Here is an 11,671-nt window from a genome sequence, read left to right as displayed (position 1 = left end):
GATATTCGATCTCCATTGTTGGTTTTACATAGCAATTGTTTTAGTGAGTAGTCCTCCCTAATGGAGGAACGTTCATTAGCAAGTTAGCGCTGTTTAATCTTGAAAGATAAGTATATTTGTAAGTTTTTTATACTAGTATTGATCACCATAATGGTGACGACTGTATAAGACTTACAAACGTATGAAACAATGGTGGAAGCTCATGAAATAGGAATGACCTTGACTCTCACCTAAACGGGACAACGTCGGATTCTCTTTTCGATGGAATAAAAGGTTGCTAGAATGTTTGTCATTTTAGATGAGCTGACAAGTCTATTCAATGGATGATAGCTTTGACTCTCGCCTAAACAAGACACTGATATGAGTTTGTTGAAAACCTTGAAAATTATTTAGGATTTCATTTTTTAGTATTTTCTCTAGTCATTCCTACTTGCTATGTGCTAATAATATCTGAATAAGATTTTGTGTTAAACCATAATTGATATCTATTTATTATCTTGTAGTATCCTGAATTGCAATGTCGAATCCCATGTTATCACTGTTGACTGAAAATAAGCTAAATGGAGCTAACTTCCCAAAATGGAGAGAGAACATTAATATTGCTCTTATAGGTGAAAGTGCCCTGTTTGTGTTGACTGAGCCGTCCCCTGAGCAGCCAGGTGATAATGCAACCAAAGCTGTTAAAGAGAAGTTCGAGCGTTGGCAGAATGCTAACAACAAAGCTCGTTACTTCATGCTTTCCAGCATGGTTGACACCTTGAAAACAAGGTTTGCAAACACTGTCACTGCTGCAGAAATCATGACGCAGTTAATTGAGCCATTCGGTATGGCATCTATCCAGTCTCGATTTGACGCGACTAAGAAATTCATCAACGCACAGATGGAACCCCATCAGAATGTGCGTGATCACCTTCTCCAGATGGCTAGTTATTTCCAGGAAGCCCAGAATCATGGTGCTGAAATGGATCAGACTACTCAAGTGAGTCTCATCTTGAATAGTCTGACTCCAGACTTTCTGCCCTATACATCAAATTATGTCATGAACAAGAAGGAACAAGACTTTCATACTTTAGTCAACGACCTTCAGACATATGAAAATTCGATTGGAGATCCCAAGAAAAGAGGGAATAAACCTCAGAATTCTGGAAATGGTAATAAGACGAGTAATCCTGAGGCACACGTTGCTTCTACTTCCAAATCCAATAATAAGAAGAAGTGGAAAAATACCAAGAATCGAGCTCAAGCTGCGAAAGCAGCTAAGAACAAAAAGGCTGGAGCTTCTGGTGATACACCAAAAGGAAAATGTTTCTAGTGCAATGAGAAAGGCCATTGGAAATCCCAATGTCCTAAGCTTCTTGCAAAGAAACAAGGTATTTCTTTATAAACTAATGTGTTTTAGTGAATTATTATCCATTTGGATTATTAATTCTCGACTACTAACCTCGTTTATCATTCTTCTTATAGCTCAAGCTTCTTAAACTCGGATGATTTCTTAGCGAGTTAGATCTGAAAGCTGGATGGTGGATGGAGGTCGTCTATGATAAAGAAGAAGCTCATTTAATTTTTGAATTAATTGTTTAGTTTTTCAAACAATTTGGATTTCAAGTTTGGGATTTTATTCCCTGTTATTTTCTCATAATATTGCAAACAATTTTTTTATTTATATTAAAGTTTCTTTTACAAATAAATTGCAACCTATGAGTTGAGCTTCAATACTTTATCTTATAAATCTATTACCAATTGTTATATTTATTATGTTTGCATGTGTATGTGTTTTTATTATTGATACAAATTCTATAGTTATTTAAACTCCTTACAGAGTTCTTACTACATAAACACTAGAAATTATTTATATGTTTATGAATAATTGTTAATTCCAGAACAATTATTGAGAATTTGTTTAATAAAAAGATCTTTTGATCTGATAGGGGTGGAGAAAAGTTAAGAATAATATGCAGTTCAACGATCTTTTATATCTAATGAACTCTGGATTATATTCAACTCCACATATTCTCTATCACACTTAGGGAATCATGATCTTTACAACCTTTAGGGGTGGATCATAATCTCTATAAACTTAGGGGTGGACTTTATTCCACAGTACTCTTTGTGACACATAAATTTAAACATGGATATAATATAATAAATTAACTATTATCAGTATAAATCCTTGATCTTGATTATATGTTCCAGTTTAGATTTACTGTTGTAATAGTTAATGATACCATTAAAGTTCTTTGATAATGTATCACATTACCTTAGTTGAGTGGGAGAATATTAAAATTCTTTCCCCATCTTCGTTTGGTTGATATTTGTGATAGGAACTTAAGAACACCTCTGATAAAACAAATCTAACCATTCACATGGATAGAAATAACTTATCAGAATTATGAGAATAAGATAGAAGAATTCTTGCGTAGTCTATTCGAATGACTTGAGTCAAGATTTCTAATCCTCATAACATTTTATGGTATCTTGATTTGATTGCTTAATCTCTAGCAAGTATTTTACACTTCAAATACTAGACTGCTATGTTGTTGACCTAGTCTTAGAGAAACTTACAGTTTCAGACTAAGATAATAAGTCACAACGAGATATCCCTCAAGACAATAGTAAGAGGTTAAAGGTATTATTTAACCAGACATCTACTATTGAGTGGGAGCCATCTGAGATGTAATCAAATGGGGAACATTAGGGGACAATCAAGAAAGATTTATGAAAGTGACCTATATGTTAGATATTAAGGAACTATGCTTTAATGATCCACACCGACTCACAAAGAATTTGAGATGGTGGTTACTCTGGGGGTGGAGGAATCATTGTAGAAGAGCGTTAAAACCCATCTATAATAATTAAAGCTTCATCAGAGAAGATATAACTTTGTAAATTCGAAATTACCAGAAAGTTATTTTACTGAAAAAAATTCTACACTGCATTATCTCAATTCCAAATTTTAAAATTTGAGAGATATGTCTTCTGTTTGTTCAGATGTACTTAATGGGCAGTAAGGATTTCAGTATCCCTTGATGAGTAAAGCATATAGTTAAGGATGTTTCATAAGATTTATGAACCTGGTTCCAAATATACAGGTGGATTCAAACATACTACACTTGATCAGAGGATCAAGGCAAAAGATTGATTGTAATGCACAACTTGTTTTATGTTAGTGCAAGTGGGAGTTTGTTGGGTTTTGTGCCTTAAATAAAATCCATTACAATCTTATTAGTTATCAATTTAGAATTTTGAAGTGATTTATGATTACATGTATGTTACATGTTTATGGTTTAATATATATTTGATATATGCACAAAATCAGTTAAATCCAAAACATATAGTTATTCACAATTACAGTATTGTCAATACAATGGAATGTGATTGTGATTATATGATTCAAAAGATTTGGTCCCTATTAATCGGTGTTTTGGATTTACATTGATGTGATAATCAGCGATGAAGTATACTTACACTTGGAGTAAGTGTTATGTTCTTTCCAGGACATTGGTAAAGTATACTAGTTTCGAATGTATGGAGTATACATTGGACTGGACCGATATTGAACTTAGATAAGATATTATAAACTTACCGTTGTATCTTTCCAAGTCAATATCAGAAGTTGATCTTAGATTAAGAGAATCTAAATCCTGATATGCTTAGGCTCAATCTCAAGAGTGCTATTCATGTTCTTTGATTTATTAGTTAAGCCTACTTTGGGGTCAGGGTGATACGTATATTTTGGGAACATGATATCATAACTGAGTGGGAGTGTTGAACATAAATATGGAATTTATAGCTTCTACTGGTGTATAGAAGTAAAGTGATGATTCCCTTCGATCTTAGTTAAATAGAAGTAAATGGATGAGCTCTTGTTTCAGTGACGACATATTAGATCACTAAAACATCATTTACAGGTAACTAAGTGTTTTAAAGGGCAAAATACATTGAGGGGTGTAAACGGTAAATTGGTCCCATCTCGATGTAAATCATCTATATAGAGGATCTGTTAATCACATTAAGATTATAACAATGGTTAAATTAGATAGCATATTGATATCGTGAAACATATAATATGCTCTATATAAGTCTGAGAGTGCAATTCCAAGTTCTAAGAGTGGATTCAACAAGGAATTAATAAGTTAGGGATTTACTTGGTAAATCGGTTCAACTTATTGGAAGCTCAGCATATAGATCCATGGTCCCCATTCTAGTTGAGACTATACTGTTTGTAAGACTCTATAATTGATTTATGATTAATCAATTATAATTCTAAAAGTTAGACTATGTCTAATTTGTGAATTCTCACAGTTTAAGGATGAAATTGTAAATAAAATGGTTTCTAGGTTTAATTATTAATTAAGAGACTTTTTATGTCTAATTAATAATTATATTAAATGACAATATTATTTAATAATCTATTTTAGTTATTAAATAATTAGTTTTGGCATTTAAATGATTAGAATTGGAAAAAGGGCATTTTTGGAGAAATAGAAATAAAATTGAGGAAACTGCAAAATCCATGTGAGGCCCATACACACCATGGCCGGCCACATGCTTGCATGTTTCCCAATTATTATTTTCAATTTTAATTGCCATGTAATTGCTAATCAAAGCCTAGAAAAAATAGGAAAGTGGTGGATCACACTAAATAAGGTAGTTAATCAATTACAAAGTAAAAGAGGAAACTGCTTATTTGGAAAGTTGTGGTCTCCCTTTTCCCTATATATAGCAGCCCTTGTTCTCTTCTCTTGTATCCTTGATAACCCACGAAAATAAGAGAGAAAAGAAGAGAGAAATTTCGAAATTCCTTGTGAGAGAGAAGTGCCCACACACATCACTCAGTACCTCAATCATAGTTTGGAAGACTGTGAAGGATCACATCCAACTGAAGGACATTCGGGCTCAGATCTTGATTATACTCTGCTACAGACAGGAATCAAGGGTTAATGATCTGAGTGGAAGGAGACACTTAATTTCGCTGCCATCACTGTAAGTTATTCTTAACTTTTATGTGTTTTGTTCATCGTTTTAGAAGTTCATATTTAGGTTGTTAAATCAACATACTTGTGAGTAGATCTAAGATCCTGGTAAAATTAATTCCAACAAGAAGTACCGAAAAATTAGGAAAAACCCACTCAAGCTCAAATGTTTGCCATTACCTAGGGTGATGTAGAGGCCAGTCCATCAATTGTAACAGGTTAACTTATCATTAATAACTCTCTTTATTTTGTAAAATTTTTATTATGAAGCTACACACGCGTGTGTGGAGGCTAGAGTCATTGATAAATTTGGTAGGTCTCGTGACAATTATGAGATAAGGTTTATTACCCTATTTCTTATTAAGTGTTAGTTATCTCCTAGAGTTTTGTTCGGTCTATGAAAATCATAGTGGATGGTAGAGAGTTAAGTGTTGATCTTGTCGAGCTAGTTTTAGGTCATTTTGACATCATTCTCGGAATGGATTTTCTATCTAAATATGTTGCCAACATTGATTGTAAGAGAAAAATTGTGACTTTTTAGCCTGAGGGTAAAGAGCCATTTGTCTTTGTGGGAACAATTCAGGGTTCCCAAATTTCATTCAGCTCGATATTAAAAGCTAGACACCTTTTACGATATGGATGTGTTAGATTTCTAGTGGTTTTGATAGACACTAGAAGACCTAGAGTATGTGGGCTTGAGGACATCAAAATAGTATAAGAATTTTTGGATGTTTTCTAGGGGGATTTACCTAGCTTACCACCACAGCGGGAGATAAATTATATAATTGATTTAGCACTAGGAGAAAAGCCAGTATCTAAGGAACCTTATCAAATGGCTCCGACAAAAGTTAAGGAACTAAAGTTACAACTTCAAGGGATGCTTGATCTGGGGTTTACCCGACCAAGTATTGTTGGAATTATTTTACCAGGATCTTAGATTTACTAACAAGTATGTTGTTTAAACATCCTAAATATGAACTTCTAAAACGATATTAAATAAACACATATAAAGTATGAGAAACCTTACAGTGGTTGCAGCAGAATATAATGTCTCCTTCCACCCAGATCTCTAACCCTTGTATCCTTTCTGTTGCAGAGTATCACCAAGATCTGAGCCCCAATGTCCTTCTCTTGAATCTGGATTCTTCACAATCTTCCACACTATGATTGAGGTACCACTTGATGTGTGTGGGCACTCACTCTATCACTCAAGGGTTCGGTTTCAATGGTGAAGAAGAGGGAGAGAGGGTGGCGGCTAGGTTAAGGAAGAAGGCACTCAGTTTTTCTCTGAAGGAATAAGATGCATAATCTTTTTCTAAAGCCATCACTACCTATTTATAGTCAACCACCTAGGGTTAGGTTAGATTTATTTGGCATTAAAATAATGAAAAAATAAATGATAAATACCTACATAAGTGGCCGGCCTAGGCTAAGGATATTGGGCCCCATTTTTGCAATTTTGTTATTTTATCATTTCTACATCTCATTTTCTCAAAAACGCCAATTTTCTAATTTAACCATTTAAATGCCAATTCCAACTATTTAATAACTAAAAATTAATTATTAAATAATAATGTCATTTAATATATTGATTAATTAGACTAACCAAAGTCTCTTAATTAGCAAATGAACCCTAGAATCTCTTTCTTCACAATTAAGCCCTTGCTTAGTGAAAATTCATAAACTAGACATAGTCTAATTTTAGAATTATAATTGATTAATCAAAATCAATTGACTGAGTCTTACAAGTAGTATTGTCTCAACTAGTATGGGGACCATGGGCCTATATATCTGAGCTTCCAATAAGCAGACCTAGAACTTACCAAGTAAATTCACTGACTTATTAATTCCTTGTTGAATCCACGCATAGAACTTGGAATTGCACTCTCAGCTATATAGAACGCTCTATATGTGCCACCATATAGATACACTATCAATTATCCATTGTTATAATCCCAATAATTAATGATCCTCTATAGATGATCTACATTGTATAGGGATTAAATTAGCGTTACACCCTTCAATGTATTTTATCCTTAAAACACTTAGCCCCGTATAAATTATATTTCAGCGAACTGAAATGAGTACTCAACCATTTATCTTTGTTTAGCCAAACTTGAAGGAAATTATCATTTCACTTCTATTTTCTAGATAGAAGCTATAGATTCCATATCTATGTTTAGCGTTCCCACTCAATTGCACTACCATGTTCCCAAAATGTCCGTATCACCCTGACCCAAAAGTAGGCTTAACTAAAAAATCAAAGAACATGAGTAATACTCCTGAGATTGAACCTAACCATATCAGGATTAAGATCATTTGATCTAGGATCAACTAGGTGATATTTAATTGAACAGATATTACGGTAAGTTTAATATATCTGAATCAAATTTCAGTATCGGTCCCTTTCAATGCATACTCCATGCATCCAACCCAAGCTTTACTTTAACCAATTCTCTGGAAAGAACATAGCACTTATCCAAGGTGCAAGTAAACTATGTTGTAGATTATCATATCAGTTAAACCCTGTATACTGATAAATCTAGGAATATATCTTTAATCACATAATCTTGATTACTTTTCACTGTGTTGACGACACAATAAACAAGAACATAAATGTGATAAGGGTTTGGATGAATTTATAAATCAAATAAACAAGTAAATGATAACATGAACCAAATGACACACAAATGAGTGAAAAATACTTCTGTTTCTTTATTGATATTGAATAATAGAGATTACATTGAAATGGAATTTTATTTAGGGCATAAAACCCAACAAGTATATCACCATGGCGAGCTCTAATATTATTTGTTAAGACGAAAGATGGGGCATTGACTAGCGTTAGTCCACGAGTAAATATTATTTAGTAGTTCTTTAGCTTGTAAATGCCTTCGCTAATACAAAGAACGTATGCTCTCAAGTTTGCATGAGGAAAGTGTGCAAGAGAGTTCAACCCCTAATCCATAGGATTTGAGGAATATTTGTTGGGGATTATTTTACCAGGATCTAGATTTACTGCCATGTATGTTATTTAACATCCTAAATATGAATTTCTCAAACAATGGAATTTAAACACATATAAAGTTCAAGAAACCTTACATTAGTTGCAGCGGAATTAAATGACTCTTTCCGCTCAGATCTGTAACCCTTGTATCCTTTCTGTAGCAGAGTATCACCAAGATTTGAGCCCAATTTCTTTTAGTTGAATTGGATTCTTCACAGTCTTACACACTATGATTGAGTACCAACTTGCTATGCGTGGGCATGCACTCTATCACTAAGGCTCGAATTTTAATAGTGAAGAAGACTAAGAATGTCGAATTAGAAGAGAAAAGACGAAGAAGAAGTCTCAAACTCACTAGGTGTCAAATATAATGAAAACTAGGTCAAAATTCATTAGTTTGATTATGAGACCTTACTCTTCTTTTTATACTAATTCTACTTGGGTTAGGGTTGATTTATTTGAAATAAAAAAAATGATAAAAATAGAGCAAAAATAGGCACTAGTGGCCGGTCATGAAGTGGGCCCAACACTAGTTAGATTTTTGCCATTTTTCTCAACCATTTATCTATTTTTCACAAATACTACTTTTTGCACTTTCAACCCTATAAATACCAAAACTATTTATTTAATAATTAAAATTAATTATCAAATAAAATTACTATTTAACATATTTATTAATTAGACTTAATAAAGTCTCTTAATTAACAAATAAACTCTAAAATTCTATTTCTTCAGAATCAAGCCATAACTTAGTAAGAATTTATAAATAAGACATAGTTTAATTTTAGAATTATAATTGATTAACTGAGTCTTACAAGCAGTATTGTCTCAACTAGTATGGGGACCATGGGCCTATATAACAGAGCTTCCAATAAGCAGATCTAAAATTTACCAAGTAAATTTCCTAACTTATTAATTCCTCCTTGCACTACTATAGATTTGGAATTACACTCTCAATTATATAGAATGCTCTATATGTTCCACGATATAGATACACTATGAAAATTAACCATCGTTCTAATCCCAATAATCAAAGATCCTCTATAGATGATTTACACTGAGTAGGGAAATTTACCATTTTCCCTCAATGTATTTTATCCTTAAAACACTTAGCTTTCTATAAATGATATTTCAGTAAACTAATATAATTACCGAAATAAGAGCTCTTCCATTTATCTCTATTAAGCAAAGCTCGAAAGAAATCATCATTTCACTTCTATGTCCAGATAGAAGTTATAGATTCCATATCTATGATTAGTGCTCCCACTCAATTGTATAATCATGTTCGCAAAATGTACGTTCGACCCGAACAAAATAGTAGGCTTTAACTAACAAATCAAAGAACACAAATAAAACTCTTGAGATTGAACCTAACCATGTCAGGATTAAGATCTTTTGATCTAAGATCAACCTGTGATATTGACTTAGAAAGATACAATGGTAAGATTATAATATCTTTACTAAGATCAATATCAGTCTCAGTCCAATGTATACTCCATACATCTGATACCAGCATATTTTGCCAATGTTCTAGAAAGAACATAACACTTATCCAAGGTGTAAGTAAGCTTTATTGCTGACTATCACATCAGTGTAAATCAAGTGCACTGATGAATCAAGGGACATTATCTTTTGAAGTATATAATCACAATTACCTTCCACTGTGTTGATGTCACTGTAATTGTGAATAACTATATGTTTTGGATTTAACAGAAATTATACACATTAAACCATAAACATGAAAAATACATGTAAACATAAATGACTTCTAGTCTTCTATTGATAACAAATCGAATTATATTGAAATGGGTTTTATTTAGGGCATAAAATCCCAACATTATTTATAGTAATTTGAGAATTACATTAGGTTTCCCTTTTCCCTGTATAGGGAAAATTATAGTAAACAATACCCTTAGGCTATCTCATGAACTCCATCCCATAAAGAAGACAATTTACTGACTAGGAAGATCAGATTTGGATTGATTTGGTCAAGACCGTGTGTACAGATTATGGGCAGTTAATCTCTGAATTAATTGCATAATATTTGTTATATGAAGTTTCCCCATTAATCTTGATACGATACTCTACTATGATTTGGCAACTGGAAGTTCCTAATATGTGTGTAGGAATAAATAGGGAAACTGGAAGGGTCTTCAAGGAATGCACTGTCTCGCCCTTCCAGTGTCATGGTACTGTACATGCTTCCAGGTATGGCTCGTCGAAGGCAGAGGACTTTGCAATTGCGAAGCTAAGATATGTTTCTAGAAGGACATATCCAAGTGGGTCTGGCCCACTTTACCTTCGCTAAGGGTCCCACTGATGGGTCTTGGGTGCTGACCTGGAGTCCACGTGTCCAATACCAGAAACACAGATAATATATACCCCCAAGCTTCTAGAATGCTGCATATGGAGGGAGCTTGCATCAGTAATCTTTCAATTTGGACATGTGGAAACAAAAGAATAAAATTGTGACATTTCGAATGTTACTCGACTGCAGAAGGTGGCTTCTGTGTGATGATAATATTTCCACGTGTCAATCGCATGAGAGTAGAAGGGCACGAACATTAAGGAGTCATTTTTTGGAAACAACTATATTTTTTATAGCTGTTCATTTTTTGGCACAAAAATAAAAAAATAGCATTTTCATCATTGATCTACGCCTCAATTTTAGGGAACATTAATTGTGAGGATACACAAATTTTTAAACTCTCCGACCGTTGGATGAAACTTGTAATTTTGGAAATGGGATTGTGCACCATCTATCCCCTTTTTACGTGGATTTCTTTATGGGTATAAATACCCTTTGTAACTTCCAGTTACCACTTTTCTCTATTTTAAAAATTTTCGACCCTTCGAAGCTTATAACTTTCAGTGAACTTTCAAAACTAAGAACCAAACTCAAAAAAATAAATTCTTTTTCAATCTAGAAAATGTTGAGACTTTTTCCTTCGTCTATTGTTGAGGATTAGGGCATGAGAGTTCCCACATCATCAACCCCTAGTGATCAAGGCTTTTACAGCAGGAGAAATTGTGAGCCTGGATTTCAACATAGAAATCAATTTGTTGATCACTTTAGCATCTCATCATTGAGAAAGGGACGATCAACTTGCCCAGCCAGACCTAGCGAGGATTAGCTTATCATCTCTGCTATCAATATAAGGTATGTTGCTTCTTCATCTACGAACTGTGTTTTTTGATTTCACCGTTATATGATATACTTGCATGTTCTATTGTGGGATGCGATTAGGGTTTTTTACTTGTGTGATTGCCATCTTAAGTTGATTTAAGCATCGTGGGCCATACTATTATTTTGAATTTTCTATTTAAAAATCCTTGTAGTTGGTCGATTTGCAGTAGAGGTACTAGCAAATTTTGCCCAAAATCCTTTTTGTTTTAGGTTCTGCATTAATTTCTATCGCATTTTTCTCTGTGTTATTCCTGAATTCCTATCTTGAATGAATAACTCCTAGAAGTTCTTGTTGGAAATTATTTTACCAAGATCTTAGATCTACTCACAAGTATGTTTATTAACATCCTAAATAAGAACTTTCTAAAACGATAAATTAAACACATATAAAGTTTAAGAAACCTTACATTGGGTGCAGCGAAATAATATGACTCCTTCCGTTCAGATATCTAGCCCTTGATTCCTTTCTGTAGCAGAGCATTATCAATATCTGAACCTGGATCT

Source organism: Cannabis sativa, chromosome 2 (genome assembly GCF_029168945.1).
Source record: "Cannabis sativa cultivar Pink pepper isolate KNU-18-1 chromosome 2, ASM2916894v1, whole genome shotgun sequence".
Taxonomy (NCBI): Eukaryota; Viridiplantae; Streptophyta; class Magnoliopsida; order Rosales; family Cannabaceae; genus Cannabis; species Cannabis sativa.
This window is presented reverse-complemented; position numbering follows the sequence as displayed.